Genomic DNA, 18,468 nt, shown 5'->3' with positions numbered 1-18,468 from the left:
TAGCATAAAAAATAACAGTTGTGTAGACTAGAGTGGTCTGACATGTTTGTAAGGCAGCTATGACAATTAGCTGATAGATTATATGTGGGAATGAGAGTCAATAAGGAATCAAAGATGTCTTCAGGTGACATTGATATGCTCTGGCAGACCACAGAGGCTTGTGTCAGTCTCCTTTGGTCCTCCCATGTCTTCCCTTTCCCCAGCCCAGCCTTGCTCCTTTCGTACTGAGGTAGCTCCCTGCAATTTCTAAGTGATTTCTTCAGATCCCACTCAAAAATGGCTGCTCTGGTAATAATAGAAACAAACAAAATCAATTTTGAAGTTATACTAAACTGAATCCTATCTCAAGTTATATTAGACATTATATTCTTTCAAATCTATTGTTAAATGAATATAATGTATAAGTTGTGAGTTATGATAGTTCATATGTACTAAGTACTTTACATGGATTATTTCTTGACTATTTACTGCAAGGCTATGAAGTATATACTGTTTCTATTATAATTTTGCAGTAAAAAACTAAGGATTTAAAAAATTAGTTAGTCCAGATTCACATAGTTGATAAGTGGTGAGGACAGAAATTGTATATAATTCTCTCACTCCAAAAATCCCTGTCTAGCAAAATTATGTTTCAATGAATTACTTTGTCTCTATAAAGTGAGAAGCATCTTTCACGCATTCAGTTATACTGCTAGTGAGATTATGTTTGTCTCACTTTTGAATAATTTTGATAATGTTATACATTTCAGGCATAAAATTCTTATTGACTGACAAGGATTAGTGATAATGTGCTAATAGAACCTCAGATAGATGATATCATTGCTTCCTATATACTAAATGAGTTCAAGATCCATATTGAAAATTGATAGATGGTACAGTCATTATGAAAAAGCATAGGGATTCCTGAAAAAATATAACTTCCATATGATTCAGCAATCCTTCTTCTAGGTATATATCCAAAGGAAACAAATTCAGTATGTTTAAGAGGTATCTGTATTTTCATCTTCATTGTAACATTATTCACATTAGCCAACATACAGAATCACACTAAGTATTTATTAGTGGATAAATGGATAAAGAAAACATGGCATATACATACAATAGAATGCTATTAAGACTTAAAAAAGAACAGAATACTGTCATTCAAACACAATGAATGAGCCTGGAGGACACTATATTAAGTAAAATTAAACAAACAGCAGAAAAATACTACATTATCTTTCTTTGGATTCCAAAAGCATAAAATTCAAAGAAGTAGAGAAGAATAGAATGATGTTTACCAAAGGAAAAAATTGGTCAAATGATACAAAATTTTAGTTGGGTAGAAGAACTAATTTGAAGATAGATATTATACATGTTTTCATCATGAAAAATGAGAAGTATGTGAAGTAATAATATGTTAATTAGCTTGACTTAGCCATTCTACAATGTATATATATTTTAAAATATCATGTTGCACATGATAAATGTGTATAACTTTCATCATCTAAACAAAATAATGAATCAATTAATAAAATTACTGAATATTCAAACAATATACAAAATACATGAAAGCCATATTTTAAAGAAGAATTACAAAACAAATGGCCATGTACTTATCACTTGGTTGAGAAATAAGACCTTGCTTATTCCTTAAAAAAATACCCATAGTGATGGCTAATAACTGGCTAATAAAAACTGACTAATAATATTGTTCTATTCTCTGTTTATTCTCAAAAAATCTAATTTTCATGGAAAACTGGTTTGAGGCTAATCATGGATGCCAGTATTGAAATAGCTGCTCTATTTGTGAGTCAAGAACACTGAGTAACTGGACAGATAGAATAATATTCCATTTCCTATTTGGCTTCCCATTTTCTAAATTATTATATTGTCTTAAATTCCCATATTACAATTTATATTATGAGCTACCAAAGCTCAATCACCCAAGGTATTTTTATAGAGAAAATGAAGTTCAAAGATCAAAGTAAGAAAACTGTCTGTGATTTTTTATGTTTCTTAGATGTTCATTTCCTCAACTATCTTAAAATTCACGACAGGTAAAATTACATTATCCAGATAATGATAGTAATGCATTAGTCCAATAGTCCATTTGCCTTCTTTTCATTATAAGATGATGTTTTACAAGTACTTTACTGTCCTTGGAAGAAAATCATTATTACTATGATGATGATGTTGATGATGATGATGATTACTACACATTTTTGATATTTTCTTCCTTTAGGATATAAAGAAAATGTCTGGGAAAGTGGAACTTTATTATATTTTTATATAAAACCAGACAAAGATGCTGTAACTTTTCAAAACTCCTTTGATAAAATATTGGAAATTGTTTTGTGCTTCTAAAGAAATTGGAGATTTCCAGTGGTAACTTGAATCACTTTCTTTCTTTAGCAAACTATTTTGTTTTTAGACAGGATATTTTTCCAATGTAGTTAAGTGTCATATCTGAGTAGAAAATATTTTAAAAATAAGAATGGCATGATGAATTCTACTAGTCTCCTTTTGGGTCTGGGTACTTGTTTTTTCTCAAAATGAAAGCAGACAGTCTAGGCACAAAAATGATCTTAGAAGCTATGTCCTAATATCACATAATTTTGCTTCTTTGATTCCTTTCCTCTAAGTTTAAAAGACATTGGAAGATTCCTTTTAGATAGGTCTGGTTTGATTTTCATTACTCTTTTCTCAAAAATCTTTTCATGCTGAATTGAAGTATTTAACTTCTTCTAAGAAAGATATTTGAGCAGTGCATCACAGGCAATTCATTTTTCTCTGTATGTCCCTGAAGAGACTAAATTATCAATCCTAATTTTATATTTTTTCCTTCTTTTTGAGTTATGGAAATAGAAGGACATTCAATTATACTAGGAGATTTCAATGGGAGGGGCCAAAGAATAAGAGATGCCCAAAATGAGAACTTTTCATGCATTCTTTGCTATTTTTATATGAGTCCACTTGTGCTGCTATAACAACATATCTAGAATGGGTAATTTATAAGAACAGACATGTATTTTCATAGTTCTGGAGGCTGAGAAATACAGAATCAAGTCTTTGGCATGTGATTTTGGGAAGGATCTGGTTTCAGCTTCCAAGATGGTGGCTCATTGCTGCATCTTCTAGAAGGGACAAATGCTATGTCCTCAGATGGTGGAAGGCAAAGGGCAAAAAGGGCCGAAGGGAATGGACACTGTGTTCTCACATGGCAGAAGAGAAAGAAGATATATCTAGTTCCTTCAGCCCATTTATAAGGCTGCAAATTTCACTGATGAGAGCTCTATCCTTATGACTTGACTGTCTCCTAAAAGGCACATCTCTTAATGCTATCACATTGGCAAACAAAACTCAACACAGGAATTACAGGGAATATTCATATCATAGCATATGCTTATTTTATAAAATTGGGATTTGGAAATCATGATTCTTTATAATTGAAAAATTTTCTAGAGTTTAGGGAGTATTTGTTATAGTATATATCTACACATCTCACACTTACATAATGCCATGCCAGGCACTATTCTAATTGTTTTATGTGTATTGCCTTCTTTAATCCATATTTCAACACTATGAGGTATATAGATACTATTAGTATCCCCATGGCAGCCATCTAGGACCAAATTCATGGCTCATGATCTATGCAATTAAATTGGACCTTGGGGACAGGTAGCTGATTTTTTGTCACTATCTTGAAATTTTTGATAACTTTGAATGAGAAGTTCTGCATTTTCATTTTTCATTAGGATTTATAAGATAGACACTGTCCTCATGGAGGAAGGCAGAGGACAAAAGGAGATAAAGAGGTGTTCAGCAAATTATGTAACTGACTAAGGCACTGAGAGGCTATATAATTTTCCCATTGTTGTAGAGTAAGTGATCTTATCTCAGAGGTCTGATCTTAACCTCAAACTCTACAGGTGATCAAGAATGATGATTCATATTCAAAATGATATATTCAATATCAACTTAGTATATTCACACTGAACCCACACAATGCAAAATTATTGAATACATTATAAGGCAAATTTTTTATTTGTTTCCTCAAATAGATGAGGAAATTGAGGATCTAGACCTTCCAGAGTAGCACTAATTCCAAGGCAGATTTCTTCCATTTCTTTGGGCAATTGAACTTTTCACAGCTGGAAGAATATGTAGCAGAGAGTTTCAGTTTTATCTTGTAGATGGTGATGGGGCTTGCAAAATTTGAGTCAAAGAATATAAATGTGTAACTAGGCTTCCTAGCCAGCATACATGTTAGATTCACTGGTAACTCTTACAAACATTTCATTGTGACTATTTCACTAAATTCATGAGTAGTATGATAAGCACATTATTAATTTGAGAAGCAATTATATATTCTCAGGTAGAATCTTATTTAAATGTAAAGTGCCTACAGCCACAATACAAAGGCTTTTTTTTTTTTTTTTTGGTATTGGGGTGCTTTACCATTGAGTTTCCTTCTTGGTTCTTTATTTTTCATTTTAAGACAGGATATTGCTAAGTTGCTAAGACTGGCCTCAAATTTGTGATTCTCCTGACTCAGTCTCCTGAGTCACTGGGATTATAGGCATCTGCCTCCATTTTTGGCTTGTATATTTTATTTTTTTGACTTTGCATTTCAATCGATCAGAACACTAATCAGGAAAACGTGTTACCAAGTGAAGTCTAATAAAAATTCTAGAAATGAAATTATTCTTCTTTGTGATCATATTTATTAAACTTTAGAGAATTTCAGAGTCTTCTTCATGAACTAAGATGAACATACTTCTGCAAGGTGATTGAGCATATTTATTGCCACACATTTATATGCTCTATGTTCCTAGAACTCCCACTTTAATACCCTGATCTAGAGTTGGAAATTGGAATATAAAGCATCCCTGTTAGCACAGGTTTCACACTGCTGGTGAATAGTGAGTGAGACAGAATTATGTACAATTTCTGTCCTCACCACTTATCAACTATGTGATACTGGACTAACTATAATTTTTTAAATCCTTAGTTTTGGGGCTGCAAAATTCTCTTAGTATCTATAATATCTACGTAGTATTGCAGTAAATAGTTAAGAAATAATCTTCATATGTAGTACATATGAAATATAATAACTTGATACTTATGCATTAAAATTCATTTAACTATAGATTTGAAAGAATATAATGCCTAACATAACTTGAGATAAGATTCAGTTAAACATAACTTTGAAAATCAATATTGTTAGAATTATTGTAAAAAATCAACAGAAAGTTACATATATTCCATATACAGTGGTGCAGAGTAAACATTCTCATTACAAAAGGTTGAATAAGGCAATAAAAAGAGGGAGTGGATCCAAAACAAAACCAAAATTCAGTCAGGCAAACAGGTCTTGGTGGCAAGATAGTCTTTTTATAGGGCTTGGGAAACCCTACCCTTTCAGCCTTGCTGGTTGCAGTATACTTGGGCTTTCTTTATTCTGTCACTCTCCATAGCTAGCAACTTTTCTCAGCAGATATTCCATATTACTGCTAAATCTTATTTCCTGGGGTCTCCAATGCAGTTCTGACTTCACCTTCAAAATTTCATGCATTGCCCTATCAGGTGCAGTACATACAGATTTTTGACCCCGATCCACTCTGCCTGACCTATCAGCATTTCTGTGAAACCCTTGGTGGAAGGGTCCATGATCCCTTAATCTCAGCATCTTGCATTTCTGCAGAACCAGTATCACACTAATGATGCCAATATCTGCCACTAGCTCACATAGTACTTAGACTCCTGAAACCATCGCTACAGCTGTGGCTGAGTGTCTGTGTAACTGAAGATGGTGAAACAAATTCCCGGGGCCCCTGTGAGAGTAGGGTGACCCCATGATCTTTTCCCGAAGAAATTTTCCTCTGTGCCTTCAATGGTATGGTCCTACACATTCTTGTGATTCTCTCAAGCCATCTATCTTTATTTGTGAGAAGTACTTAACATCTCTTTTGTGGCTATTATCTCTTCAACAAGCAGAACTTTCTTGGTCCCAGTTTTACATGAAATTTTCTGATTGAACTGCAAGTTTTGAAAATTCTTCAGCTCTCCTTTATGCTCCTGATTTTCACAGTAAACCTGGTTGAAATCTGCCAGCAAAATCCATGCTACTGACTGAATCCTTCACTGTTTTGAAACTTCTTCTGCTAAATTAATTGATATGTCACTTTTAAATTCAGCATAACACAAAGTTTAAGGGCATGGGCACAATGTAGACAAATTATTTGCCAAAATGTAACATGAATGGTAATGGGTCTAATTCCTAACAGAGTTCTCATTTCCTTCTAAAACCTCATAAGCATAGTCTGTACTGCCTGCATTCTGGTCTTCTGAGCTCCAACCAGAATCACTCATTAAATTTCACCAGCCTGTATTTCCAAACTTTTTCCAACTCCTTCTGCAAACCATTTCCAGAGGCTTCTGATTCACATGTTCAAGTTAGTTACTGCAACAGAGCCACTCCTGGTACAAATTTGTTTAATTAGCTTTTGTCACTGTGACCAGATGTCTGACAAGAACAATGTAGAGGAAGGAAGGTTAATTTTGAGCTCATGGTATCAGAAGTTTAGTCCATGGTGATCCTACTCCATTTCTCTGGGACCAAAGTAAAGCAGAACATCATGGCAGAAGGTGTGGCTACATTCCTGATGGCCAGGAAGCAGAGAAGGGAATGGTGAAAGGGTCACAGGAAAGATGCACCATTTTAGGACACACCCCCAGTGACCCACCTTCTCTATCTATGCCTTACCTGCTATCCTCAGTCCTTTCAAACTAAGATGGACAGTTAGGTTATGATTCTAATAAGCATCTCACTTCCAATTTTTCCTGCATTAGCACAGGAGGTTTTGGGGGACATCACATATCTACTAATACTATCCACACATCTGTTAAAAACTTCCTCTGTACTAGACATTTTGGAGGACATAAGCAGCCCCCTTTTTTGAGAAATGTCTCTCCCTGTTGTCTAGTTATAGTTACATTATTTGTTTTCCCATTCTCTCCCACCTCATTTACCTACATTGAAAGATAAAGATGGTGGAAATACCTGATTACATCTAGGTCAAGGATTAGATCCATTATTAAATTTCTTAATAATGATTGTGGGGACAAGTGCATGGAATACTGCATACTGGCATATGTTAAGGGCACCTGGGTGGCAAACCACTTCCCTCATGTTAGGCACATTGTGGCAAACCACTTATCCTGTAGGCACAGCCCTGGGCGTGAGGCCACATATTGCAGTTCCAACACTTGTTCCACAGTCTGCTCCTAATTTTGTCACTGCAAGGACAGTTGGCCAGAAATTGTATTGGTGACTACCTATAATCTGCTTAGCTACTGCCTGAGTATATATACATGGTAACTATACAATAAAATCAGATCTGCTTCCAGCATGGTCTCTGGAGGTCTTGATTCGTGACTCTGCAGCCACACTCTCCTTTACCCTGTTCCACGGACCTCCTTGCTGGACGAGAAAGAGCCTACGCAAATGATGAGTTATCAAGTCTGAAGTTGAGTGCTATGTTGTTGCTAGTAAGTTTCTGTTTGTTTTGAATAATGTCAGGGAAATATGATTAAAAGAAATACTTCCCAATCCAGAAAACCTCTCCATGAAGGCAGTAGAGAATGAGTGCAGTTTTATTATTGAATAAGTGTTAAGCCAGAATGTGATGTGCATCAAAACAATCTCTAAGCAATCTGTTTAGAGATCAGAAAACAGAAATAAATCTCAAAATAAAAAGGACTAAGGATGTGACTGAGGGTAGAACACACCTGGGGTCAATCCTCAATACTATAATAATACTAATACTAATATTAATAAAATACATCTAACCATTGGCATTGAAGCTTGAAATAAATGATCAATTCAGAGTTCAGAATTCTTTGCAATAGATTGTGATGCAACAAAGGCACCCTACAAATTTCTTTGTCTACTACTTCCCATTCACTTCACCTCTCCAGGATCCCACAGCCTTCCCAGCCTGGCTTTCATCTCTGCTGAAATGACTCTTTTAACAACTGATTACTTTTTAGTGGTCAGAACCTGTAATCTTTCCCCTTCCCTCATGCTGTTTGTTTTTGTAGTTGTTATTGTAGTACATAATGTAATGCTTGCTATTTTAACCACTTAGGTGTATAGTTCAGAGGCATTAAGTACATTCGTACTGTTGTGAAACAATCACCACCACACATTGTCAGAACTTTTCTGTTTTCCTAAACTTATGCTTAATAAGTTCCCACTTCTCTTTCTTCCAGCTCCTGGCTTCCATTCTGCATTCTCTCTCTGGATTTAACTACTCTATGTATCATTTATCATGAAACCATACAGTATTTGTCCTTTTACATCTGGCTTATTCAGTTGCATAATGTCTTCATTAAGGTTCATCAAAGTTGTAGTATGTGTGAGAATTTTATTACTTTTAAAAGGATGAATAATACATACGTGTGCACACACACATCACCTTTTGCTTAAACTCAGTGTGTGTGTGTGTGTGTGTGTGTGTTAGATGTTCATTGCTGTGATCAGAATAACTGACCAGAAACACTCAGAGGAAGAAAAATTTATTTTGAGCTCATGGTTTAAGAGGTTGGTTCAGTCCATGGTTGGCAAAGTCCATTGCTCTGGGCCCAAGGGGAGTCAGAGCATTATGGAAGAAAGGCATGGTGGAGGAAAGCTGCTTACCTCATGGTAGCCAGGAGACAGAGCAAGAGGAGCCAGGAACAAAATATATAATTCCCAAGTTATGTCCTCAGTGACCAAGTTCCTCCAGCCATGTCACATTTGCCTACACCTACTACCTATTCACTTAAGTTATTAATCCATCATATGGATTAATCCACTGATTAGGTTATGGCTCTTATATTCTAATCATTTCACCTTTTGCATTAACACAGGAGCTTTTGGGGAGACACCTCATGTAAACCATAATACTCTGCTTGATTTCTGTTACTTGTAATCAATGTTTCTAATTCAACTTTCAGTGAGAACTCTATTCCTCCTTGTCAATAACTTGCAATTAACTCCACTTGATTTACCCTGCTAATAAATATAATAAATACATCCATGATATATTCCTATCATTTTCTGTTTGTCAATGTGAAAATATTAGGTAAGGTGAAGAAAAATCTTCAAAATTTGTTGTTGTTATTGTTGTTTAGTATAACAAGGGCAGGAGAAAGGATACTTTCTGTGTGAGAGTCTCAAAGATACAGGTCACTGGTGCCTCTGAGGTTTGTATTCTCTCTTATCCCAAGATGTCAGAGCACAATAGTCTATGCAGCTAATCAAGTTGAACTCACAGGACAGGGAACAGCAACATTATTGGGGTAGAGTTGTGGGGTAGGAAAATGGAGAACAGGTGGTGTAGAATTTGCTTGGGACCCCACATTTTCAGCAATGCCAATCTCCTGATATTTCTGCTTTAAGATCTTATAAAGTAGAGAGAATTAAATGATATAATTTATATAATTATATACAGCATTTCACCCGTTTGGCATTTAGTAAAAACTCAGCTACAGTTAACTATCTTTCCTACCCAAAGGGATATTTTTATGTAAAAAGTTAAAGTTTCTATTATTTCGAGTGTACATTTCCCCTAGCTGGCATTTAGGGACCATAGGATATAGACATTTATTTTTTTTAAATGAATGTCTGCATTTAATGTAACAAGATGGCTTTCTAATTGTGCAGTAATTAAACTTAAACAAATGCCAAAATCATAAAGGGGCACCGACCATGACATCATTTAAATGTGAAATGAGGATAAGATCAATGCCTTGATTTTCTATAGTCATTATTTGGGTCACATAAAATGCCAGTTTCCCATGTTCATTCTACTGTCAGAACTTCTGAAGCAGTAAAGAAGAAAAAAAAAATTATAGTGTATCTCACTGACAACTTAGAAGACTGATTTAATATCCTTTAAGGATCTATAGAGTTTTACTAAATAAGAGTTCAGCTCAAAATAAAATGGAAATTACAGTAATATTTTTCCTCTGAGAAGGAACTCCTTTGTCTGATCTGTCACTGTGTCATCATTTATTCTTCTGTTATTAGAATGATCATTCAATCATATCTTCTGCTTTTAGGATTAATTACAAGCTTAAAGACTTGCCATCAACTCACTACCCAATGCCATAGCTATATCCTAGAACATATCATCAGGACTCTGACAAAACAGGATCTTAAACCCACATGTATTTTTCTGTCCTGATTTTGAAAGACAAGTGAGTTCAAGTAACTGCATACTTTATCAGTAGCAGGAAATCACTGGATTTAGGTTTTCTTTAGACTTTTACCTTACTTTTGTAAGGAATTTTACCTTGTCTTTTGCCAGAACTACCAGTACAGATCTGGAAAAAAATTATCGGTTTATCTTCAGTCGATGGAAATGACAGAGTTCAGGCCTAATACCATGCAGCACCTGCAAACTGTCAGATGTGATTACAGGTCCTGTTCATAACCCATTCAGTGTCCTAATGTGGCACTCACTGCTGTCTCTCTGAAGAATGTTTGTGATCTTTATTCTTTTAACACTGGGGTCAAACTTCATGAGAAGACAGCAATCCTTCAAATCTTCAATGTCCTTGCTTCTCTTGACCCCGAATGTATCACAGTGTTCTGTTTATGGTTGTTAGAGTGCCACAGAGCAACCTCTGTACGATTGCCTCTGAAGCAAGATACATTTCCAGTTAACGCTCTGTGAATTTGGTGTGGTGTTTTTATTTGCCTCACTGGTACACAGAGGGTCTTTTCTAGTTTCCAACTGTAATCTTTTCCACTACAAGGAGGCTACTGAAAGTATTTTTGATCATGGAAATGAGATTTTAAAATTAGACTCATGATTTCATTTAGGGCACAGAACAGATTTTTGTCTTTACTGGGAAGAAATTTCTCCTGGATATCAACATTAAAAACAATTGAAGCTCAATAATGCAGAATGCTAAAAGGTATCAAGGCTAGTATTGTTTTACTAAAACCAAAATGAAAAAAAAAATCCACAAAAACAGAACACCAAACTTCTTGAAATTCAGGCAGTATCTGCTTCATTCTTCCTTGGTTTGTGTTTCTACTAGATGTTGTATACGTTTGACAAATTTTCATATCCTCTTCATCAATTCTTAACACTTTCATTTCACCTGAGAAATAATTGTGACTGTGAATATTCCCAGGACAGAGGGAGGCCTTATTTATCTGTATTTCTCGAGCATGCTGTGCAGTGCCTGACTCTTAGTGGAGCTCAATAAATAATTGCTGAATGAAAGAGGAGTTTTCTGTTATCTCACGCCTTGCCACGGCTCAAACTTTCTATTCAGACACCGTCGCTTGATGACATTTAACAATTTGTTATAGTATTTTTAATAACACGTGGAGCTGTGACCTTTATGTTTGATCTTAGGGGGAAAAACAGGGTTCTATTCCTTGAGTAAAAATTGTGTTGAAAAATATTTGCTAGTGGCTTTGTCTTGTGGTTCTGGAAAACTCTCAAGTTGTAGGAGCCTCTGTTCTCACACATTCCTAGCTGCCTGTCACACCACCCCACCTACAGGTCCCAAGGCTATCATAAACTCATATGTGTTCCGAGTTCAACATATTTTTTCTTCTTTAAAGCTACTCCACCTTGATTTTTCTGTTAATACCTTCATGTTTACTCAAACTACATTTTTCAAGAAACCTAGATGTGGGCTTGACTTCTATCTTCTACACATACTTCTGATGCTCCCAATTTACCTTCTTGGCATCACTTACATTTGAGTCTCTGCACACCCAACTGCCACTTGCTTCATAACATTTATTTCCTTTTTTGTTGTTGTTGTTCTTTCTGTTTCTAGTCTCTCCCATTTAAATCAATATTAATCATTTTAAAGCAGAGTTACCCAATCATTCATGCTTTGCCCTAATGCCTCCAATGGCTTACAAAGTGTGGACATTTAAGTAGCATTAACCAGAAACATGCAATGAAGGCTAGCCACGACCTGGAGAGCACGATGCTCAGTAAAGTAAGCCAGGCACAGAAAACAAGTACTACATGATTTCACTGATATGTGGGATCTAAAAAGGTCAGACTTTTAGAAGTAAATATACAATGGTGTGGTAGTTACCAGGGACTGGGGTGTGGTGGTGAAATGAGGAGATATTAGTCAAAGGGTACAAAGTTTCAGTTAGACAAGAAGAATAAGGTCTGGGTACATATTATACAACATGATAAGTGTTTCTGTAGTATTATATAATACATTATATAATATTATATAATATACTAGTATTATATATATATTTGAAAATTGTTAAAGGAGTATATTTAATGTTCTCAACAAAAAAATGTGAGGTGATGGATATGTTAATTAACTTGATTTAATCATTCTACAATGAATACATGTATTAAGACATCACATTATGCCCCATATATATGTAATTTATATTTTTAATTAAAGATAAATCTTCAATAAACCATAAAACTGCTATAACCATTTATGAGAAACAAAAGAAAATGTATTTTATTTAAGTCACTATATTTTAACATGTTATCAATAAGACAATTTACATTCTTTGTTTTCCTACCCACTCATATTCAAGTGCTCAGAGGTCACATGCAGCTAATGTTCACTGTATTAGCCAATGAGGCTTTAGAGCTTTCAATATCTTTTACAAACCTTGTTCTGATTCTATTTTTCTTTCTTCTGTGTACACTCTACCCACCAGTTCATGTCCTTAATATACACAAGTTATTTTGCTCTCTTGTTCTCTCTCCATTTCCAAACCCTGCAAGTCCTTTAGGGCTGTGTTCAAATGGCACCTGACCTATAAGATATTATCTTTCCCCATACAAAATAAACTCACCCCTCATGACTTTCCACAGCCTATTTTCTTAATTCTTCTATGTATGTCATCTTTATTAGGTCATATATTTCTTAAAGTTAGAGACTGTAGTTTCCTCACTGTGTCGTGTATGATGCTTAGCCCTATGCCTTACTCAGAAGGGTGTTCCTCAATGCTAATGACTCTTAAGTTAAACTACTCCAAAGACAGCTTTATTAACTGGTTTGAGAAATGATTGCAAATGGTCAAAAATGGAAAAAAATGTATGTGTATGTATATTGGATTTATGTGATTTTAAAATAGTAAGCAGAGCTTTTAAGTTAGCAGAAAACACAGCTTTACCAACAATCACATACTCATATGGCTTATGCAAAGAATTTAGAGGGACATATTTTCATCTAATAAGTGCCAGGAGAATACTTTCATGGCTTGTTTACAATCACCTTGATTAACCATTTTTTGAAAGTAGATGCTGCATGAAGTTGCTTTTATTTTAATTATCAGTTCCTTGCTAAGGACCATAAGTAATCAGAAAGATCCTGTGCTTCTGCCATAAAACTATACTTTCTTTTTGGATTCTTTTACACTCAAGGTCACTGAGTCAGGTAATCATGAAGGAAGATGGTGTCTCAAAATTTCCTTGGACTAATACCTACCATTGCAAAACAGAATCTTCTAGCATAAAGGCCCAGAATCTAGGAATTGGTGCACTAGAAACATGCCAAGTTTTTATATTTCAACGGAGCTTCTTTGCCTTCCTTCGATATAACTTAATAGATATTTCTGTTTGGTCAGCAGAATGTAGCAGATGCTGTCAGTGCTTCCTTTGCATCCCCTGAGACCTCCTTGCATTTTCTCCCATGTCAGCCTGAATTTCAATGTCCAGGACCTTTGCACAGCAAGCTGTGAGAGAATACTCCTAGGTGTGGCTCCTAATCAATGATGGAAGAGGGTGGAGGTAAATGCCCTCTAGCTGCCTCCCTCAATCCTTGAGTGAGAGGCATATAATTACAGTTTTCCAGACTGTCCCACCCACCCATTTCAGTGGTCTTTATTGCTTGCTGCTTTAATAATGCAAATTGTTGTTGGCCTTCCCTTGGTTTCCTGTCCAGCAAAGGGATTACTGCACTTCCCAAATTCAGGTGCACCCAACCCTTGACTCAGCATCTGCTTCCTAGAGAACTCAGTCAATACCCTGAGCTAATCAAGGTTTAAAACCCTCAATGTGGTTTTAATTTTTCTTACCTTTGTTTCCTTTTACCCAATCTTTTCTCCTTTCCCTCTCTTCCCTATGATTTTCTTTTCTTTTCCAGTCCTTAGCTGGGGCTGCTTTGAGTGACGTCAATCTAGTCATAGAGTAGGCTTTCCACTGAATTATGTTATGTTTCACTGAATGTAGCATAAAATCTCTGCTAGCTGATTTGTTCCCCACCCTTTAAAAACAAAACAAACTTTTTTTTTTTTTTAACTTTTGAAGCAGACTATTTTCACTTATTGTTGACTTTGATGACACTGGTTTTGTTTTTTAAACTTCTTTGGGAGGGAACAAAAGATTCTATCCAAATTCGTTCCAATTTATCCCTATAAATAAATATCCTCATCAGACTGCATGGAGAAAATAATGTTTGGGTTTTTTTTAGTATCTTTTTTTTTTTTTTAGTTGTAGATGGACACAATGTCTATTTTTTAAAAGATTTAAGTTGTAGATGAACACAATACCTTTTTAAAATTTATTATTTTAATGTGACGATGAGGATCAAACCCAGTGCCTCACACATGCTAAACCAGCACTGTACCACTGCATCACAATCCCAACCCCAATACCTCTGTTGTATTTATTCATTTTTATGTGGTGCTGAAGATCGAACTAGCACACGTGCTAGTCAAGAGCTCTACCACTGAGCTATAACCCCCAGTCCATTGTTCATTTTAATAAAACATCAACACCAAAGCCATCAAGGAAAAAAATTTACTTATTCCATGAGATCAGGGACATCACCTTTCTTGCAAATGGTATGTCATCAGTGCTGAGAGCTTCCCATGACACCTAAAAGATATTCAAAAAAATTTGCTGACAAAATGAATGAATGAATTAGTGGATGAGTGAGAGAAGAAGGTTCACAGAAAAGAAGCAAAGCAAAATAAATCATGATTTTTGAGGGGATTTAGATTTCCAGTGTAGTGCTTGTGCTGGCATTCTTTTAAGTCCTGGCTCTTGGGTTCCTCAAGATATTTCTGTACTCTTATAGTAAATCATTACTCCTCCATTTTTCTCCTAGTATTTCCTAACTTGAGTGAGTTTTTAACTCTCAACCAAATAACTTTGACCAAGGCAAATTTCTCTAGAGGGTAGCTTCATAGGAACATATTTAGTCTTACTTTATTTAATTAATTAATTTATTTATTGGTACTGGGAATTGAACTCAGGGACACTCAACCACTGAACCACATCCCCAGCCCTTTTTCACATTTTATTTAGAGACAGGATATTGGTGAAGCTGTTAGTTGAAGGAAGACATTGAATAGCTTCACGGAATAGCTTATGGCTTTGCTAAATTGCTGAGGCTGGCTTTGAACTCACCATCCTCCTGTCTCAGCCTCCCAAGCCCCTGGGATTACAGGTATGTGCCAGTGTGCCAGTCTCATGTTTAGTCTTAGAGGAGGGACTGTGACATTGTAGGAATTCATCAAGATGCTTAATGAATGCATAATAAGGCTCTTGAAATTTTTATTAGAATTGCATTAAAATTGTAAATTAATTTGGGTAGATTTTGAATCTTTAAGATTTTACTTATTTTTAAATCAACAGTGAATGATCGTACACATTTATGGGATACAGTGTGATATCTTGGTACATGTAAACATTGCACATGATCAACTCAGGATATTAAGGTTATCTATCATTTTAAACCTCTAGCATTTCTTTATGATGAGAACACTTAGAATTCTTCTAGCTATTTGATTTATGTGTTAACAATATTTTTAATTATAGTTACCCTTATGTTTACTGGTACACTCAAACTTATTTCTTCCCTCTACCTGTGTCTTTGTATCTATTGACTGATCTCTCCCAACCTCTTTCCCCACCCTCTCCACTATTCTACTCTCTGCTTCTATTAACTCAGCTTTTTTAGATTCCACATATGAATGAAATCATGTGATATTTGTCTTCCTGTTCTTGGTTTATGTCACTTTGCATAATGTCCTCCAGGTGCATTCATGTTGCCCCAAATCACAGGATTATGATTTTTTTCTGATTTGCATTCCATTGTGCATGGAGAGTACATTTTCTTTATCCATTCATCTGTTGATGAAACTTATGGTTATTTCAAATCTTGGCTATTGTGAATAGGGCTACAATAAACACTAGAATATATAGATATAGATATAGATATAGATATAGATATATAGATATATAGATAGATATATCTTTTCAACATATTAATTTTGTTTCTTTTGGATATATACCCAGTAGTGGAATTGTTGTATTGTATGATAGTTTTATTTTTAACTTTTCAAAAGAAGACATAAAAATGGATAATAAGTATATAAAAAATGCTCAACATCACTAATAATGGAGAGAAGGTCAAGTCAGTGGAACATCACTTCACTTCACTCTGGTTAGAATGGCTCTTATCAAAAGGACAAAATATAATAAGTGCTGGTGAGGATGTGAAAATCTTAAACTCTTATACTCTCTTTGTGAAAATGTAAATTGATACAGTCACTATGGTAAACAGAATTGATATCTTTATGGTAGTCTATTTCTACTTATTAACTTGGTACAACTCTCCTTTTATTTAGGTGTTGATTTTTGTTATTTAATAATTTTATCTATAAAATATTGACATTTTCTTAGATTTATACATAGCTATAATAATTTTTATTGTGAATACAAATAGTCTTTCTATTTAAAATTATTTGAGTTTTGACAGTTTCAGAAATATTAATTTTTCTTATGATTTTATCCCAGTGACTTTCCCAGATTCTTGAATTTTGTTTGTGATTGAAATAAGAGCTGCTAATGATACTAGTCACATCTTGTTACCAGGCACAGTTTTAGGCACTAAATGAGTGTTAACACTTTAAATTATCACAATAACACTACAAATAAGTATTGTTATCCCATCATTTTAAGATGACGAAATTGGGAAGAAGAAAGGGAAAGTAACTTGTGCATTGTTGCATATTAAGTAGTAAAGCCAGGATTTGAACTTGCTGGGGCTATCCTCAGAGCTCACTGTCATAAAAATTATGCACTACTATATATTATACAATCATTTCATTTGCATGGGTTGCTAATTTCATAACTTCATTTTTATTCTTATTTCTTGTATTACTATGTTAAACAAGCCCTTCAGTGCAATGTTGAATAGCAGATGCTGATTTTCTGGTGGGAGATAGGATTGGTAGCCTGTTGTATGATTCCCAAGTATACCCATTTCCTTATATTCACACACTACCCTCTGAATTTTTGTCAGGGTTTGTCTTTGTGACTAATAGAATATAGTATAAATGAGCCTATGTCACTTCTAAGGGTAAGACATAAATGGCATTGTGATTTTCCCCTTTCTCTCTTGAATTGCTTGCTCTGGATGAAGTTAGTTGTGATGTCATGAGTTCCTCTGTGGAAGGGCCCATGTGGTGAGGAACTGAAGCCTCCAGCCATGCAAATGAGCCATCTTGGAAGCTGATCCTTCAGTCCCCATTAAGTCTTCAGAAAAGTCTAATTCTAGCTAACTTTCTTCCGTGCAATCCATGAGGGATCTTGAGTCAGAAACTGCCAGCTCTGAAATTCCTAGATGCCTAAGGCATAGAAACTATGAGATAATAGATATTTATTGTTTTAAGTCACTAAATTTTGGAATAATTTATTATGCCAGAATAGATGACTAATATAGTAGGTTAAGCACATTTGAGTCAGTTATGTCCCCTCTGTTCTAGTATTCTTAAGGATTTTCTGATATTTGTTTTTTTGTTTGTTTTTGAATCATATCTAGGTATTAAATTTAACACATTTCTTTTCTTCCCAAATATGTCAAGTTTTCCTTTTTTTATTCTGTGAATACAGCATATTACATTGGTAGAATTCTGCTTATAACTGCATATTTAAAATTTACTTCTGGATTTGATTAGGAGAAAATCACAATTCCAAAGTCTTGGTTTAGACTTTTTTCATCTCCATTTCTAGGTAAGGCTGGTTTTTATATTAATTTTATTGTTTCTTTTTAAAAATTATCTTTGCCTTATTTTATATGGAGATTTTACTAACTCTCCCTGCTGACTTGTTTGTACATATTTTTTCACAGACATATTCAAGCCATACTTCTCATCTCTTCCACTGTATTCCACTCACTGCCTCTTCCTTTAATCAGTTACCTTATGCTGTATTATCACCTTGACTTTGTCATAGATATAAGCTGACAAGTTAGTTTTGTTAGTTAATTAGCAACTAGTATAGGGATAATGTAACCATTTTCAGTCTTGGTAGATGTGTCTCATTAGGAAGAAATATGAACAATAATGATTCATTTGAGTGACTTTTGGAAACACACTTAGCTTTACTAAGCTTCAATATGTTTACCTGTGAGTGAGTATAATAGTTACTCCTATTGTATATAGAAATAGTATAAAGACCAAAGGAGATAGTG

This window comes from Callospermophilus lateralis, chromosome 6 (assembly GCF_048772815.1).
Source record: "Callospermophilus lateralis isolate mCalLat2 chromosome 6, mCalLat2.hap1, whole genome shotgun sequence".
Classification (NCBI taxonomy): Eukaryota; Metazoa; Chordata; class Mammalia; order Rodentia; family Sciuridae; genus Callospermophilus; species Callospermophilus lateralis.
Note: the sequence above shows the minus strand (reverse complement) of the source record.